This window comes from Parambassis ranga, chromosome 21, assembly GCF_900634625.1.
Source record: "Parambassis ranga chromosome 21, fParRan2.1, whole genome shotgun sequence".
Classification (NCBI taxonomy): Eukaryota; Metazoa; Chordata; class Actinopteri; family Ambassidae; genus Parambassis; species Parambassis ranga.
In genome coordinates this window covers 18,057,467-18,076,273 of record NC_041041.1, presented here as the reverse complement: position 1 = coordinate 18,076,273, position 18,807 = coordinate 18,057,467, and the positions used below count along the sequence as shown (strand labels likewise).

At 41.1% G+C, this 18,807-nt stretch overlaps 1 pseudogene; it reads left to right on the top strand.

The window, feature by feature from the left end:
• LOC114453761 (dynein heavy chain 7, axonemal-like) overlaps positions 1-18,609 on the top strand; it is a 32,919-nt pseudogene extending 14,310 nt beyond the window's left edge.
• The last annotated feature ends 198 nt before the right edge of the window (positions 18,610-18,807 follow it).

The window sequence follows — 18,807 nt, the reverse complement described above, 5'->3', positions numbered from 1 at the left end:
CTCTTTGCAGGATATCACAGTAGTGAAGTCTATGAAAAGACCACCCACAGCTGTCAAACTGGTCATGGAGGCAATTTGCATTCTCAAAGGCATCAAGCCTGACCGTATACCGGATCCCTCAGGCTCTGGTAAAAAAAAGTGGAGGACTTTTGGGGCCTAGCCAAAAAGGTTTTGGGAGACATAAGGTTTCTCCAAAGCCTCCATGAGTATGACAAGGACAACTTCCCACCAAATCTTATGGCCATTATCCGTAATAAGTACATTACCAACCCGGATTTTGTACCAGAGAAGATTAGAACTGCATCTGCTGCAGCTGAGGGCATGTGTAAGTGGGTGTGTGCGATGGACAAGTATGACAAGTAAGTAAGCCTGGGTGAGCCCTCCATCTGACTTAGTGATTAACATGAAGCTTAGTAATAATAGAATAATTTTCCTGGTGTGTACCATGCATAAGCTAAGTCCCCGGTAATTCATCTAACACGACAAATCCAAGATGCTAATCATTTAAAGGGAAATGGTTACATCAGTATTGTTCTGCATCTCAACGTGCAGAATTGATGTATTTTTTAGATTTCTTTAATAGTTTCTGCTGATAAAATGCAAATGTGTTGTTGCAGATTTTCTGTTGTGTACACTGGTTTAAAAATGTTCACCTATGTATTGCCTGTGTTCTTCAGAGTGGCCAAAGTGGTAGCTCCTAAAAAAAGAGAAGCTAGCACAGGCTGAGGGTAAGCTTAGGGTGGCCATGGAGAGCTTGCAGAAAAAGCAGGCTGCCCTAAAAGAAGTCCAAGATAAACTCGCAAAGCTTCAACAACTTTGGCTGCTAATAAAAGCAAGAAGGCTGACTTGGAGAATCAGGTTTGTAATCATAGTTTGGTTTATTAGGAGAAGATGCTGAATTTTATTAGCTATCATTGTTAATTACCATTCTTTGTATAGAATTACCTACATATTTAATAGTCACAGGCTCCAGTGAACATAATTCGTTTCTGCTCTCCTCTCTGGATGACGTCCTTCAGGTGGATTTGTGCAGTTTGGAGGCTTGGGTGGAGAGAACACACGCTTGAGTGAGATGGCCTTGGATCTTGGACAGCTCTATAATAACCTGACTGGTGACATCCTCATCTCAGCAGGCATAGTGGCTTACCTGGGAGTCTTCACCTCCAGCTACAGACAGGTAAAAACAGCTGGTGGAGCAGGTAGCACACTGGGAATTTTTTCAACTGTAAGGCTAATGTCAGTTCCTAATGACTTTGACTCTGCAAGGTACTTTACTTCTATTCACATTTCAGAGATGGGGCTAGTTTTTAGAAGGTCATCTTTGAAACTAGGTTACATAGAAGGACACTAACACTCCACATTGTGACTTTGTATACATATATCGTTTTCATTGTACTCTATGTCTGCATCATTTTTGTATGTAGTACTGAAATGTGTCTAGTCACTACTACATTACTACTACATTAGATCTTTAAATGGACCATTGCTGCCCTTCCGTCTGACAGCTTCTCCATAGACAATGGCATCATAATCTCGTAAGTCCTATTCGGCAGGTGTCTTATCTCTATTTGTACTGAGCAGCCAGTGCTTCAGATTTATATAATGTCACTAACAGAAACAGGAACTCTGCCTTTCACTTAAGCAGCTCTTTATAGGTGCTGTACACCTGCACACTGGGAGAGAAAACAAACAAGGTAATCTGCTTTAAAACCTACGCCTCCCTACACCTCATCTTACTCTGGGTGCTTATATATATATTGACACTGACACTGCTGGCTGGCATGTGATTGCACTGATTGATTGGGATTGGACTGGTCATTTCTAATTAGTTTACTACTATGAAAAGTGGCTTTAAGATAACTTGTCATGCTTAGAAAAAGTGACAAGACATCGGCTTGTCTAATTAAAGAAGCAGCATTGTTTGGTCCGTGGAGTCATATCCATCTGTGAGCTGTGCCAAAGTGAATGTTCACCCTTGAGCTGCTCTCTACAATTTTACAATTTTTGTCCCCTAATACACTCCAACTGCTATGATGTCTCATGGTTAACAGTCACAAGATCTTTCAATCTGACAAGGCAGACCCTTTTGATATCTCAGAGTGTGTGTGTGTGTGTGTGTGTGTTATTTATAGCAATGCCAGGTGGTGGCTTCTGATGATCGATCCACAAGGCCAGGCCAACAATTGGGTGAAAAAGATGGAGAAGGTCAACAGCCTGTACATTATTAAGATGAGTGATGCTGACTTTGTACGCACTCTGGAGAACTGCATCCAGTTTGGCATGCCTGGTAGGCAAAAATATGGCTATAGTTTGATGCTTCTTCTGTTTTTGTGTGCCTCACCTGCCTTTCTGCAGTTCTTGTTACTGCCTGCTGAGGTCTCTCTTTACCACAAAAACTAATTGTTGTTGTGCAAAGAATGCTTTCTTCCTTTGTTCTCTGTTCTGCAGTAGGAGAGTTCAAATATGCAATCTTTCTGACAGAGGCATTCCAGTGAGTCTTTATTCAGACAACATCAAACTACTGCAAATTATACAATAGCTCAGGAAAAATCAATTATAATTTCTGCAGTTACAGTTTTCCTGCCTTGTGTTATGGTCAAATGGAGATGTGTAGGCAGCTGTGGCTATTCTTTTTCCAGTGTCTCTCTGTCCTGATGGTACTGTGGTTGGTGGTGGTACAGAATCTCCTAAGCAACTTTATGGCTGTGACATTTTTGTCCACAAGCTGAATTCAGAACAAACCCTAAGACCTGTCTGCAAAAGGAAAAAACATAAAGCCCAGCTCTTGCAGTACTTCTCATAAGATTTTAAAGAAGCCATGAGAGGGAACATCATGACAGGAATTATAGCTAAAAACAGAGACCAGCCACACTGCCATTAAAAAGACATCTAAATAATGACCACACTCAGCCAGCCATTGGGTTTTTGCTTACTGGCAGACTGCAAGACTAACAGTTCAGAGAGTAGCTTGTCCTTGTAGGGTGCAAAATAGTCCCCGGAGGGTGTAGCTTGTTTTCTTTTTTCACAGTTTCTACAGCTGTTTGTACTACAGCTTATAAACCAGATGATGCACTGGTGTGCTTGCTTTAGAATGACTGAACAGTTTTGTTTTTTTAGGCTTAGAGTATGCCTATTGAATTATATAAAGTACTGTTTAATCTGTTGATGTCTTGCTAGTATTGATGGATATACTGGGACAAAATAATGCTCAAAATGTTGAAAAATGCTGCCACCTAAAGGCATAGTGTTAATTATTGACAGGCGAATGTCCTTAACATGAGAATAGCATTATCATACTATTGATAAGACCCGCAAATCACATTAAATAATGTCATATGACAAAGGGTTATGTTGTATGTGCTCCGCTGATTCTTGGTAACGCACACATCGCTAGTCCATAGAAAAAAATACAAAAACCGAAGGACTGTAAATTTAGCTCTACAAGTTTTATTGATCAGGGGCATGCTTAGCAGCATTACTGTTCCATTAATATAGGTATAACTGTTTAACTGCTTTATTAAATATAGTTTCACCAAGATGCTTGGGAGTGGTAACAAAATACAAAGACAGTTGACTAACTTAATGCTTATTGGATTCGTTTTTCCAGAACCAAGAGTCCAGTAGAGTCGAAGTAGAGTGGACACCCTTTTATAAACCCAGCAATGTGGAACAGCTGTGGAGTAGCACTCAGATCAGCCAAACTGGCAAACTGGTGCCCGAAAAAGAGATTGGAAACTAGTGATTATGGTGTTATGGGAAAAAAACACTTTGTCTTGGCAAGCAGTCTGGCTGCGTTTTTTCGAACTGTTTGAAGTTGTGCAATGGCTCAGCTGTTGAGGCAGCACTGTTCATCGGCAGTAGACAATCATACAGCTTCCAACTGAGTTTTAAAAAGCGTATGTATTCAGACAGATTTTTCATTTGGCTAGAAAACAGATGTGAACTATTTCTTTCAGTGCTCCTGGAGACAGTCGGCGAGGAGCTGGACCCCATCCTGGAGCCTCTGCTGCTCAGACAGACCTTCAAACAGGGTGGTGCCCTGTGTGTTTCCGACTGGGAGACTCTACCATTGAATATGCCCCTTCTACACTACCTGCCTGAGACTTTTGTGAAAGTGCTGAGACATTATGTTACTGTATTGTCATTCTTGTGACATGTGATATATTAAAATGCTGAGAATGCTGGAAATTTTGTACATATTTGGCACAGAATGTTTACTTAACTAGAGATTAGAGAGATTAGAATGTAATGAACATAACCTGGCTTTTGGCCATAACTCAAAAATTCATTGGATAAATTAGATAACATCATATATTAATACGTTGACTTTTTAGTGAAGGCAAATAATCACAAGCCTGGTTTCTCCAGTATAAAAAAATTGCAATAGTGAGCAATACAGAGTACTTAAATGTTTTTTTTATGTGGCATTCATAAATGTTTGCCTTATCGAGAGACATACTAGAAGTCAATAATGTGTTTGAAAAAAGTCAATTAGAACACTGTATTCGTAGCGGTTTAATTACCATGTTTTGCCAATTTGACTAATAAGTTTAATACAAAGTCCCTGTATATATTTTACATTGTTGAGTCGCACAAACAGTCCTGTGCATGTGATTAAAAAAGCCATCTCTATCGGCATTCACACTACACACAAATGTACAGCCCACACACATGGCTTTAGTCATAAAAGCAGAGCAGAGCATTGTACCCACATGTCGGTGATGTTTGCAGCAGGTGTCAGTGTTGTAATGAGTCTTGTGCAATCCTCCATGGCGTCTCTCCCCACCCTTTCCACAGAGATAGAGCAGGTAGCTTTCCATCCCACAGCAGCCAAGGAAACATGAATCTGATACAGAGCTTCTGCTACCACCGAAAGGAATATTACAAAAACAGGCAAACAGGCATCAACTAACACCAAAATCTCATTTTCATACACACACACACACACTTCAAAACCAGGTGTTCATTCCTTTAATATATATATATATACTATATACTGTATATATATATATATATATATATATATATATATATATATATATATATATATATATATATATATATATATATATATATATATATATATATATATACAGTATAGTTGCTTGCAGATGAATTTCCACTAATTTTTTCCTCGCTGGCTACTGGTTATTGTGTCGTATGACAGCACATTTTTGCCTCAATGACAAAGATATCCCAGTGAAACAAGCAACACTGCCCCCACACCCCCATACCCCGTCAAAAAAAGCATTCCAAGAAAAGAAGCATTAAAGGAAATTGCATTACTGAGAGGCAAGGGGTTGGAAAAGCATTACCCAAGATCACATTTCAAGCATCTATTTGCCAGGGCTCGGCTCTTTATGGGCAGCTATTAGATTGATTCAAATCATTTTTCACAACTGGCTCAATCTTTCTTTTTTTCGTTCTTGCTTGAATCCCCCCCCCCTTCCCCACCCACTGTACAGTATTCTGTGAGGCTTCCATTATTCCCATTAAACCCTATTTGAAATGCAACCATTTCAAATACAAGAGTGTGAGTTTCTAGAAAACCAGAACCTAAGAATCTCACACATACACCCTGCATGTGTGAAAAGGACAAAGTGGAGATTTATATGTGCTCTGAGTCTTTACCACCAGCTGAGTGGGTCCACATCAATAGAAATGGAATTAAGCCACAGAGAAGCGCACTCGTTTATTAGGGCAGAGAGTAGATAGCAGATACAGGCTTTTAACCTCTGGGTAAGTGCAAAGCAGGATGGCTACGCCTGTGGTAAAAGACACTCCTTCACTTTGAGCTGCAACACCTTTTCACAGAGAGGAAAAAAAGCAACTGTATCCTGTCTGTACTTTGTGGGGAAAAGTGTACTTAAGTCAAGATCATCAACATGGTGGTACTGTAAAGTACTTTAATGCCAACCTCACCTAAAAATATATATACCGGTACATACTGCTTCATTTACACACGCTTATGTCTGCATACTGTATGCGGTCTAGGTGACACTGTTAAACTTCATGATCACACCAGAGGGCATCCAAGACCAGCTACTGGGCATACTAGTGGCCAGAGAAAGGCCTGACCTGGAAGAGAAGAAACAAGCTCTCATCCTACAGGGAGCAGAGAACAAAAAGGTACAGAGGCACACACTAGGCCCAGGTCAAATCGCCTTAACTAATCAAATAAAAGAAACCTGTAGTCATCCTCAATTCGTCTTGTATTTTCTCCAGACAACTGCAGGAGATTGAGGACAAAATCTTAGAGGTGCTCTCCTCCTCTGAGGGCAACATTCTGGAGGATGAAACGGCTGTCAAGATCCTCTCATGCTCCAAGGTGCTGGCGAATGAAATCGCAGAGAAGCAGGCAGTGGCTGAGGTGACAGAGCGGACGATTGATGAGAACCGCATGGGCTACACACCCATTGCCGTGCATTCTGCCATCCTGTTCTTCTCTATTGCTGACCTGGCTAACATTGAACCCATGTACCAGTATTCCCTCACCTGGTTTATTAACCTCTTCATTAGCTCCATTGATGGCCCAGAGAAGAGCGATGACTTGGAGCAGCGGTAAGCAGGCCTGTCTAATGTACTCACAAAACACTCTCTCTTTAAAGTCACCCATTTAAGGTGTGCTGTGGATGAGTTTGCAACTTCTGTTTGGCTTGAATTTCCTTTTAATCTAATAAGATTATTAAAACGCTTGCACATGTATCTTCTTCAGGCTGCAGATCCTGAGAGACCACTTTACATACACGCTCTATGTCAATGTGTGTCGCTCACTGTTTGAGAAGGATAAACTGCTTTTTTCCTTCTGCCTCAGTGTCAATCTGCTCATGCACAACAAGCTGGTAGGGATAAACACACACACACCTCTGCACACGTTTGCAACCATAGATGCTGTTTGTAAAAACATCCATTAATGATTTGGGTGTGTTTGTAAGTGATTAGGTAATCAAACAAGGCCAATAGTGTTATTTTTCCAGAAGCAGTCTTCTTGGTAATTGCTTTAAATTGTCTGTAGCTTGTGTTTTCAATCTGCATAAAGTTGTTATCCAGAGATCATTTCCAAAATCATCAACTTTTTATCTATTTAATCGCAAATTATGGTTGTTATGCTGCTGTGATAATAGCTGCTTGATGATAATAAAATTTTTAGGTGGATGAAGGGGAGTGGCGCTTCCTTCTGACAGCTGGTGTGTGGGCCTGGCCAACCCCCCATTCGAATCCCTGCATCTGGCTCCCCAAGAAGTCTTGGGATGAGATATGCCGCTTGGATGAGATTGAACGCTTTAAAGGTGTACGCCAAAGCATGTCTCACCTCAGGAAAGAGTGGAAAGAAGTTTATGACGGCCCAGTAAGTTAGTAAAGGTAGGGTAGGAGATTTTGAAAACTCAGTGAGAGTCAGCCAGATTTTGAAAGTAAACACACGCCCCTTTCTCTCGGAGCTCACCCCGAAGACACGCCTCCCAACCAGTCTGTGACTTTGGCCATCATGCACGTACCTCTCTGGTGCGTGCAGAGCAGGAATAGTGACAACCAGCCAACTATACGCGCAGGTGCGCCTCGCAGGATTGGCTGATGTTTTTGTGTTTTATAGCTTCCACAGATGATTCATATTCTTCGTTTTAATGTGAAACTGCTAAACTAATCGGTTGCTATCAGATTGTAACGAGAAGTTACACTAATTTAACAAAAAGTGCATCAGAATGAAATCTCCTACCCTACCTTTAAGTACTGTTTAGTCCTGTTGGGGCTCTTTCTGTGAATTAGTCTGTGATGGTGACGACTGGGAGGTCCATTTGTCCATTCCTTGAAAAGATTGAGAAATCTGAATCATTTTAGTAAAATGCAATTGAGTCTGGTGGCCTGTATAGATAGAATGGATAGAATGCTAAGAAGTGTTACAGTATGAAAACCTCAGCAGGACACTTACTTACTTACACTAGTAAGTTATGAAGGCTGGGCCAGCTTCTTCACCAGCCTTGAAACTCAGCAGGGTGGCTCAGTGAATCACACAGCACTGATGCAGCCTACAACACTGGCAGCTGTGTGGCCCCTTATGCGCAAAGTTTCTTCCCATTAAAGGGAGGTTTGTACTTACCACTGTTGCCTCTACTGCTTGTTTGTTAGGGTTTGGAGACTGTTTCTATTCTAAAAGACACCATACAGATAAAATAAAATCCAATCAATTTGAATGCACCTCACTGCCACAGGTTTTGTTGGCTCTCTGAAGAGGTACTTGACAGATTTACTACTTCATTGAAGCTTTTTGTTGTGTTTATTGTAGTTTTTCAGTGAATGTTCCTATTTCTAATGCTGCTTGCAGTTTTCATGTCTTGAAATATTCCTTTTTATTTATTCATATCTGCATATTTGAGTTATGATCATCCTGTATGAGTCTCAGTCTTTGTAATAGTTCAAAAACATAACACATCATAAGTCACATCTTTTCTGGGCTTTTGTAACAATTTCTACATTCAGTGATCAGTTTTTTGTTATTTTATGTCAAACTGCTGCGTTTTGTTAGTTTAAATGTAGACGGAGACAGGATGAATATGAAAGACAGAAAACATTTTGCCTGTCAGGTACAGATGGAGCAGAGACCCCCAATCCAAAACTGAAGTTTTATCTAATTAAATCCATTCAGTTCTCATTGTGCTAGTCACATCTGTGCAATCTAGAAGCACAGAACAGCTGTTTAATCAATGTCGTGCACACAAACATGCGTGCAGTGCAAACGCTCATTTCTGCACATTTCTGTATCACACACATGTGCACACACACCATCTTTGGTTTATAATCAACTGAATCAGCTGTAACACTTCTGTCTAATTAAATCTGGTTTGTTCCAGTTGTAGAATTCACACTTTATTCAATTTTGATGCCAGAGCATCAGTGTAATCAAACACACAGGCACTCACACTCACACAAACTAACACACCCCCGTTCACACAGAGAATCCCCTGGAGATCCTAAATAGGTGTATCCGTCTTAAAGCACCTGCCAACACACACATAGCCAGAAGTCTCTGGACAAACAGCCTGGGGGAAATAATTCTAAAAGTTCTCACTAGCATTGCTCACTTCCTCCACAAATTAATCAAACATGTTGCTGTGACCCAGTGTTTTTTCTTTTTCATGTTTCTTCTTTTTCACAGCGTTTGCTTTTTCATGCATGTTAAGTGTCTCCCAAAATTACTCTCTTCCCCTTCATGTTGCTTAATTACATAGCTTCATCTTGCCTCTCCAAGAAAAGGTCACACAGATGCATGTTTAAGGTACCCCTGATGATAGGAGTGTGTCTCTTTTCTCAGTGGGTAAAAGTGGTTTTGTATTACCCCATTCCAAAGATAAGTATTTAACTGAGGTGTCTGTGTGGTTGTTTAGCTTGAAGTAATTCCTGTTTGTGATGTGATTATTTGCAAAACCCCCATCAGACACCCTTCCCTGATGAGTGGCAGAAGAAGCTGAGCCAATTTCAGAGGATGCTTGTGATCCGTTGTCTCAGACCCGATAAAGTCAGTTCATTCGGGGAAGTATGTCACTTCACACGGACTCCTTCATAGAATCCTTTCACCCGTTTGTCTTCCAGGTTATTCCCATGGTGCAGGAGTTTGTTTCAGACAGTTTGGGCCGTCCTTTCATTGAAGCACCACCCTTCAACTTGAGTCAGACCTTTGTGGATAGTCACTGCTGTGCCCCCTCTCATCTTCATTCTCTCACACCATGGCTGCTTTGCTCAAGTTTGGAGATGAAAAGGTACATGAACATCTTGGGAAATTTAGCTGCTTTGAAGCCTGCTGTGTGAACAAACTCCAAATGAAAGGGAAAATTGATTCCTCTGGATTTGCCAGGCTCCCACATCGGTCTTAAAAAGCAATGAAAAATGTTTTTGCCACTTTCCAAGGCAAAGCAACCGCAAAATTATGTGTGTGTGTGTGCATGTGTTCTTATTCCTCAGGGCTTTACTGGTAACAAGCTGACCGCCCTTTCATTGGGCCAAGGCCAGGGTCCTATTGCTATGGATATGATTGAGACAGGTATTAAAGAGGGCTCCTGGGTGGTTCTGCAGAATTGCCACTTGGCCCCTTCATGGATGTCAACACTGAAGAGGGATTGTGAGGTCAGAGCACACACATGCAAATGCAGCTTTTGCACCCAGTGCTAATTCTTCAAATGGATGCAATTATTATTTTTTTGTGGCTCTGTGGGCAGGGGCTGAACCTAGATACCACCCACCCAGACTTAAGACTGTGGTTGACAAGCTACCCATCTCCCACGTTCCCTGTGGCAGTGCTGCAGAACGGGGTGAAGATGACCAACGAGGCTCCTAAGGGCCTGCGCTCCAACATAGCGTGCTCCCTTCTAGCGGACCCCATCTCTGATCCAGAGGTTTTTGGGAGCTGCAGTAAGCCGGTAAGCACATGTCTTAGTTTTTTGCCGTGCATATCTATCATACCAACATCAGTGGGTGTGTTTCAGAGTGTGTTTGCTTTAGCTGTTAAAATACTAAGCAAGCCCTCAGGTATTTATCTCAGACAATGCCTTCCATCTGTGCTTATCCTCTTTCCAGGCTGTGTTCAAGAAACTACTGTATGGCCTGTGTTTCTTCCACGCCCTTGTCCAGGAGAGGAGAAAGTTTGGAACACTGGGCTGTAACATTCCATATGAGTTCAATGAGACTGATCTCCGGATCTCAGTACAGCAGCTGCACATGTTCCTGGAACAGTACCAGGTAGCTGTTTTGGAGAAAAAAGCTTGCATACACCCTTAAGAACAGAGTATACCTGCCACGTGCATAACATTCCTATTCAACATCTGAGCCTGCAGTTGAAATTCTGGCCTCTACAAGAGTCCTCTGCTTCATTCAAGTATTCGCTTTCATAAGCCACATTCAAAAACCTTCTTGACATTTTTCCACAAGCAGATAGGCACTCCAACCCTCTGCCTTTCCTAGTTCCTCGGCTGTAGCTGAGAAAAAGTGGCAGAAATAAACGACAGAGGATATCTTTTTTGAACACAGTGACATTTTCCGCTGTGAATTTGTAAGTGGAAGCCTTCTCCAGAAAATGCCACACTGCCCATAACTTCAACTTCTATTACCTATAATACCCATCTGTATTGTAAGTAAGTTTTGTTGTTTACAGTGAAACTCAGCATCATGGCTTGCCTTCCTTCTGTTGTTCTTATAGATGATGTGATTTCTTGCTTCCTGCAGGAAGTGCCATTTGATGCCCTCCGCTACATGACTGTTGAATGTAAGTATGACTGGGACAGACGCACCCTGTGCACGATCCTCTCAAACTTCTTCACTTCAGAGATCATCAAGGACCCAGAATATAAATTTGACCCAAGCGGGTTTTACTACGCACCACAAGGGAGATGTAAGATTTAAAAACACCAATCTTAGTATAAGGAAGAGCTAGTGTTTGCAGCTTTACACACGAGTCACTGTACTGTCCATGGTATGGCTTGCTTATAAAGATGATCATGTTTCTATAGGAAAAACAACAGTTGCTTAGCGTAGAGCGTAATTCCCCACCAAAAAAATCAGCAAAAGTTTAAGTCAGTTGTTTTAAACTAAGTATATTTCTTTGCACTGCTACCTTTAAAAAGTCATTAAGAGATAAAATGTGTGTAACAAGGCACAGCAGGCAGCCTCCACCAGTGAGTGCTGATATATTTGTTAACACAAGTGCAATCTATGGTGTTCACCATTTTATTTGGCATTTTGTTCTCCAGCGCGGCCCCCCCCCCTCCAACCACATCTTTTATTCATGAAGCCTCATTTACATAGTCATTAAAATAAATGTCAGCAATCTAAGGAGACTACTTGTTTTTCACTGAGTGTTATTACTCGAGATGTTTCCTGATGTTGCATTAAAAATTGTCCTCTCGCTTCACCCCACTCCTCTCCTCACTGTTTTCGGATTTTTTTTCTGTTGCAGTACAAGAGCTACATAGAATACACCAAGTCGCTGCCACTCAACCCATCACCAGAGATTTTCGGCTTGAACACTAACGTGGATATCACCAAGGATCAGGCGGAGACACAACTACTGTTTGACAGCATCTTGCTCACACAGGTAAATCCACCTTGGCCTATGACAAAGCTGTTTTTTTTTTGCTTGGCTGTTAGTAATTAAGAAAAATGCACAAATACACAGGATATCGCTCAATGGATCAACTGGCAGATACAGAAATTATATCAAAAGTTTAGAGGTTTGGTTTTTTATCCCATAAAATTGGTTCTGTTGTTTCCTAACCCCTTTTATTTTATCACCCTCCACTATGCAACATTAATTAATTAAAAAAACACAAATCTTTGTTGAGAGACTTTTTCAAAGAATAAGAAAAAGAAAAGAAAATGTCTTTGACACTGCAGAGACACAGCATGACTCACAGAGGCTTTGGTGGAGCCGTGTGATCCCACATCATTATATCTCAGTGCTGTAAGAGTTAGACTAGGTTAGGTTGTTGAGGATTATATCTTACCACTTCCCTGCTCCAGTCAATGTTGTGCTGCAAATCAAATCTAAGGGATTTCACTTCAAGACCTACTTGAGGATAAAAGAAATGCGGCTTCTTCTGTAAAGTGGAAATGGATATTTTTTTATCTGTGTATCCATTTATTTATTTTAGGAAGCAGAGCAGAGTTTCTCCCTTATCTGAGATGATTCACTGTGTTAAAAGTGTAAATTGTCTGGAAATGAAAGTTGATATTGAACAAGTGCAAGGGGCCTATACTAAGCAGCCAACAGAAGTGACTCCATACATCTCTTTTTTTTGTATATTTTGGCTGCAAAAGACCTGGGTAGCATATAGATTTTAAGTTAAAATTGGAGCTCCTTGGAGTCTGGCATTTATTCATATAGATTCCATTCAACAAGATTAATAAAGGCTTCAGTCATGTGTGGACTTCATTAGCATCTAATACGGTCTCATCAGTCTCAATGACCGATAAACAGGGAGGCACTTCAAATGGAATGAAGCAGCTATTTATCATTCTCCTACTGTAACCCCAGTGCCATTAGCCAATGATTATCCATTACCGCCGGCTAGTGACTAAGCATCATATAGGTAAATGGTGCAAGTGGAAGTGAGAGGAGAACGGAAGAATCACAGATTAGAGTGAATAAGTATCAGCTCGAGTGATCATTAGGGTTGTTGATAAGGGTGTGTCAAATTACAGCAGAGGAGAAAAGACTTTCATCTTAAGCTGCACGATAAGATCAAAGCATTTTATAAGATTATATTATATTTGCTTTAATGTGGTGAGGCTGAGCAACGCATATAGGAAAGGCAAAGGTAAAATTAAGTGGTATCTCATAAGACTTTGATTTTCTGTGTCATGCTGTGTCCTTTGACATGCTCTCTTTAAATAACTGTGGCACAGAGATGATGAAACATAAGCAAAGTCAAGTCAGAAGTCAGACCCTTTTAACATTTGGGTCTTTTCAGGATCAAAATAGCAGCAATGCAAAAGCGCTGTTAAAAGGGAATGCATAATTTGACAAGTCAAAGACCGCAAATGATAATTTCCCCCACAAAAAGGACGAACTGTCAATTCAATCGGAAGCACGCTGCCTGCCTCGTCTTCTCATCAGTCCTCTGTCGCTCTGTGTCTTCTGTGATCAGTCCTGCTCCTCAGGCGGAGATGCCAAATCCTCAAATGACATGGTCTTTGATGTGGCAGCTGACATCCTGAGCAAGCTGCCTGGGGACTTTGACTTGGAGGCAGCAATGAGGCGCTTTCCCACCAGCTACAATCAGAGCATGAACACAGTGCTGGTACAGGAGATGGAGATTCAACAGGCTCCTCAGCACCATCAGAAACTCCTGTGTCGACATTCAGAAGGCCATAAAGGTACATGCAAACACAGAGCTTGCAGAAAGGAGGGGGGATATGTTTTCAGCATCACATTACCACTCAGTGAAACTGGATGGCATTTCTACATACCACTGACATTTGTCAGATGGTATGGTCGTGTGTTCATGTTGCAGGGTCTGGTAGTGATGTCCGCAGAGCTGGAGGAAGTGGTTAGCAGCCTTTTGAAGGGTCGCATCACCAGCCTATGGATGAAGAAGTCCTACCCCAGCCTCAAACCGCTAGGGAGCTATGTCAATGACTTCCTAGAAAGACTACAGTTCTTGCAGGTATGGTAACATTTAAGGAAAATGCTTCTAGCATTTGGGTTTTCTTTATATCTGCTAAAGAAAAAAATCAAAGAAAAGATCATGACACAAAAAGCCACTCACGTCATACATCTCAAACCAATAACAGGAGGTAATAAATAATGTTTTTCACTGAAAAAACACAGGCGGCACAATCACACACACACAAAAAAGCAGTTTGAAGTGACTTAATATAGTATTCAGTACCTCCTGTCACAGACTGTATAAGTCTCTGAACCCCTGCTGTGTTGCTTGTCTTCTCAAAGCTATACATGAGGAAGTTATAGACAGTATTTGCATACTTCAACTTTAGAGTAAGATGAAACCTGCTATCGGCTGTGTCACACAGAAGCTCTTTTATTTCATTGCTGCATGAGGATCTACTGACTTTATGCCTTCTTTAGTTGACACATGAAATACACTTGTACATGTGAGCATATGATGTACAAGTGTATCGTATGTATTATACGATTCTGCTTCATCTTACAGTTCAGTCAGGTCTCTCTGAACAGTGCACTGCACTGTGCATGTATGGATAAAAGTAAAACATCCACTCATGACTTCCCACGGGGTTACACGTTTTGTTTACTGTTACAATGAGGTTTTGGAATCAAAACCAGCATTTGCATGACAAAGCACTCAGGTACACTACAGGTGTATGTCTTTTTATAGTAAAATATTCCACAGTATAAGTGTATACACATGTGAAATACCCATATATTATGTGCTAAGCTAGGCTATATGTTGTGTCACACTCTTTACTGAGCACTAACCTGACGCACCAGATGGTTTGTTACACTGAACCATCTGTAACCTTGAAACAGAAAGAAAATGGCAAGTGATTGGATGAACCAGCTGTCTGTCACTGATTATATCAGACATTAAATTAAACCAATCAGATCAATTGTGTGGTTAGGACACCTGAATCATATCAGTAGCTACCAGTAGTTCCTGGAAAGATGTCCATACACAAAAATACTAGTAATATGAATAGGAAGACTAATAAGACTTGGTACTAACAGGAGGGTTTATAAGTCATGTTTATGGAAGTATGATTTAGCCTTAATAACTATGGGCAACCCATGCCTTAATATATACAGAAAATAACAGATCAAGAACTGTATAATAACCCAAGACAGTGGCTGGCACAGCTGCAGGTAAGCAGGTACTGTAGTCCACATGCTGTGGTTTTGTACCCAGGAGGCAGGTTCTCCTGGAGAGAAGTCATTAACTCACTGTCAAGATTTATGAATATAAATTAATGGTGCTGCTGTTTGTTTGCTGGTGTCCAGAGCCACACAGCTGTATTCCAAAAATGCTGGCATTCTGTGTTGCCAAGAGGGCTGGATGGTCCATAAACTTTTCTTTCGTTCTTTTCTTTTTTTTTTCTGAAGCTGGCCATGCATTATATGTGACACACTGGATGCCCATGTAGTCTGTCAAGTTTCACTTTGGCACTGCCTTTAACAGTTAAAGGTGTTAACATACATGTAATCATGAATATATCTGAATATGTGTACATGTCACATCTATATATATATCAAATATTTACATCTTTATATATCCAGAGACTGCATGCTACTGTGTGGTGACATACCTACACAGTGACCTGTATAGAAATGACTTGGAAAATAGGGGGATGTGTAATAGACGTCTATAGGGGTAACCTGAGATTTTTATGTTTTTGCTGTGTTTTTTTCCTAAATGTAAAAATGCACAGGCAGTGCAAGGCCAGTGGGCCCTGTCATTCTCCTCTCGGCTCTGCTGTCTTCAGGACTGGTGTGATACAAACATGCGTGCTGTATTCTGGATATCAGGATTCTTCTTCACCCAGGCCTTCCTCAAAGGCACACAGCAGAACTATGCCAGGAAACACTCCATCCCCATCGACCTGCTCAGCTTCAACTGCCGGTTCATGGATGACAGACAATACAAATGCCCCCCAGAGGACGGTAGGACCCTCCCCAGTGTAGTCCAGTTGCAGATTATTATTAGTAGGTTAAGTCAGAGGCAAAATGAGGTTTAAAGGCAGAAAGAGAAACATAAGCGCGTGGGTGCAAGAGAAGAAACACAGTGATGGCATAAGGCTGACTGAATATGAGGGAGACAAAGTAAGAAAGTAAGTTAAAGAAAAGCCTCCCTGCCTTTCATCTACATGCAGGCCTGCATCAGCCCCTCACTGTGCCTCCAGCTCTGCTCCGAGATTCTCACCCTCAATCAGTCCCCAGCTGGGCCCCCATCATGCTAACACAACTATACTGCCAAGCTACAAATCTGACAGTGTGTTTGTGCATTTGGGTGTGTGATCCTGACGGTGTGCCAACAACCAGTTATCTCTAAATATGAGCCGTTTTGGCCATCCCGTTAGTGGAGGAGCTCACATGCAGGAGGAAAAGAAGGTCAGAGCACAGAGGTCAGCTCAATAAAATGTTGTGCTTGTACATGTGATGTAGACACAGGGCTCCTACATATTTGTCCAGTTAATGTGAAAATCAGTACAGCCACCAGTGACACCTGTTGACGCTAAGTGACCACCACTTTATAGGTGTTTAAAAGCTGCTAGTGAAGCCCTGCACCTATGTGCACAAAGGAAGCACAATCAGTTTTATGTACATATGGAGGTACCGATATGATACCAGTAATGATAACTGTCTGAACAGTGTGTGTGTCCAGTGTCTACATCAGAGGCCTGTTCCTCAAAGGAGCCCGCTGGGACAGAAAGAACAAAGTTCTTGCCGAGTCCCATCCCAAAGTTCTGAAGATACCATGCCTGTGGTAAGAAAACAACTACACACACACACACACAGCTTACACTGAATATAAAGCACCCACCTAAAGACATGTAGTTCCTGTCAGTTTAATGAGAATATTTCATAGACGCATTTATTGGAAGCAGCTTACCTGACTTAAAGAACTTTGAGTTGTTATTTCCTTAAAGACGATTCCTGTTTATCTGCATTGACCTCATTCCTCCCTTTTTGTTGCCATTTTGTGTCATTCTGTTGCTGCATAGCTACAAAGCTCCCATTGGCCAGCAGTTTCTCCAACCAGCCGTCGGAGACAACAAGAGATGCTGTACATTAACACAACTTTTCATTTGTGAAACGGATAAACTGACATTTATCCCATCTAGACAACAATGAACAATGAACATGAATACAAATGAAAAATATTCTGAAATGTTATAAAAAATAAATACATTAGAAAATGTGTGGCATATTTTTAAATAAAGTTTTAGGAAAGCAGGGTCATTGATTCAGGGTAATATTTGATCTTTTATCATAGTAGATTATGAAAAATGTGTGTTTTAAAAATGTATTTCTTAGCCTCTGTGTTGTAGCTGCAGCCTCACCCATGGGAATGTTTCTTGTTCAGCCACAGCTTCAGTGGTATTTTACATTCTGCCTGGAGGATGCATGTCTCCTGTTGCTTCTTCATCCTTTTATTAATTAACATAGCTTGATATAGTGTATGAAAGCAGACTGACAGAGTGATGGAAACCAGCGCCAGTGGCGGAGAGCGATGGCCGATCAAGTTTCCCTTCTTTTTCCTTTCTCCTCCTCCTCCCTCTGTTCTTTCTTCTTCACCATGCATTCATTGACTATGAATAATGCAAAAGTATGACTTTTTTAATATTCAGACATTTCAGGGCAAGTTATTAACAGAATCAGTTTTTGACAAGAGCGGAACTTAATTAAAAATGTGTTTATTATTTGTGAGGGGGGGAGAAAAAAACACAACAGAGGGCCGCTGTGGCTGGCTTTGAAATGCAAATCTTCACTGAGGCACAAGTTATGAAGCCACATGAGCACTTTTCAGGCTGCAAGTCTATAAACTGTTTGTGGTTTTTATGTTTTAAAGATGTTTTTTTTTGAGTGGCCCAGTTTATCCTTTTTGCATAACCAAGATTACTTAATAGCTTTGAAGGGAGGGGGGTCTTCCTTGTTAATGCCATTGTTTTTATAAGTTTATGGTCCCCATAGTTTCAATTAATATAATTGAGAGTTTGACTTATAAAATGTAGGTCTCTACTTTGTATATAAGTTCAAAATCCATTTCTGTACCGGGCTGTAAACATTTTAACATGGAGGGATTGACTCACTTTTGAAAACAGCCTCAAGTGGCTACTTGAGGAACTGCAGCTCTCTCCCCACTCAACTTGGAAATAACACCTTTATAATAGTGTCTGCCAAAATGGACAAAGTAAATGCCGGTCTTAACACTTGTTTCTCTCTCACCTCAGATGTGGTTGAAGCCCATGAAGCGTCAGGACATTCCCCAGAGAATGCGTTACTTGTCTACAGAACAAGTGAGCGACGTGGCACCGTCCACCACCGGGCACTCCACCAATTACATAATCGCCATGACCCTCAACACTGACATTTCTGCGGATCACTGGATCAGACGAGGGGTCGCACTGCTCTGCCAGCTCAGCTCATAAGTCTGGTTTGTTTCTACACTCAGTTGTAATTAAAAAAGAGAAAATGAAAAGCACACTTTAATCAGCATGGCTCAGTAACTTCCATGCAATTTCTATATTTAGTTTGTAATAAATAGATTATTCTGTCAGTGGCCTTTTGTTTATTTACAAATCAGGATGTGATAGATGTGTTACACTGTCGTGGTTTTACAGCGGGAC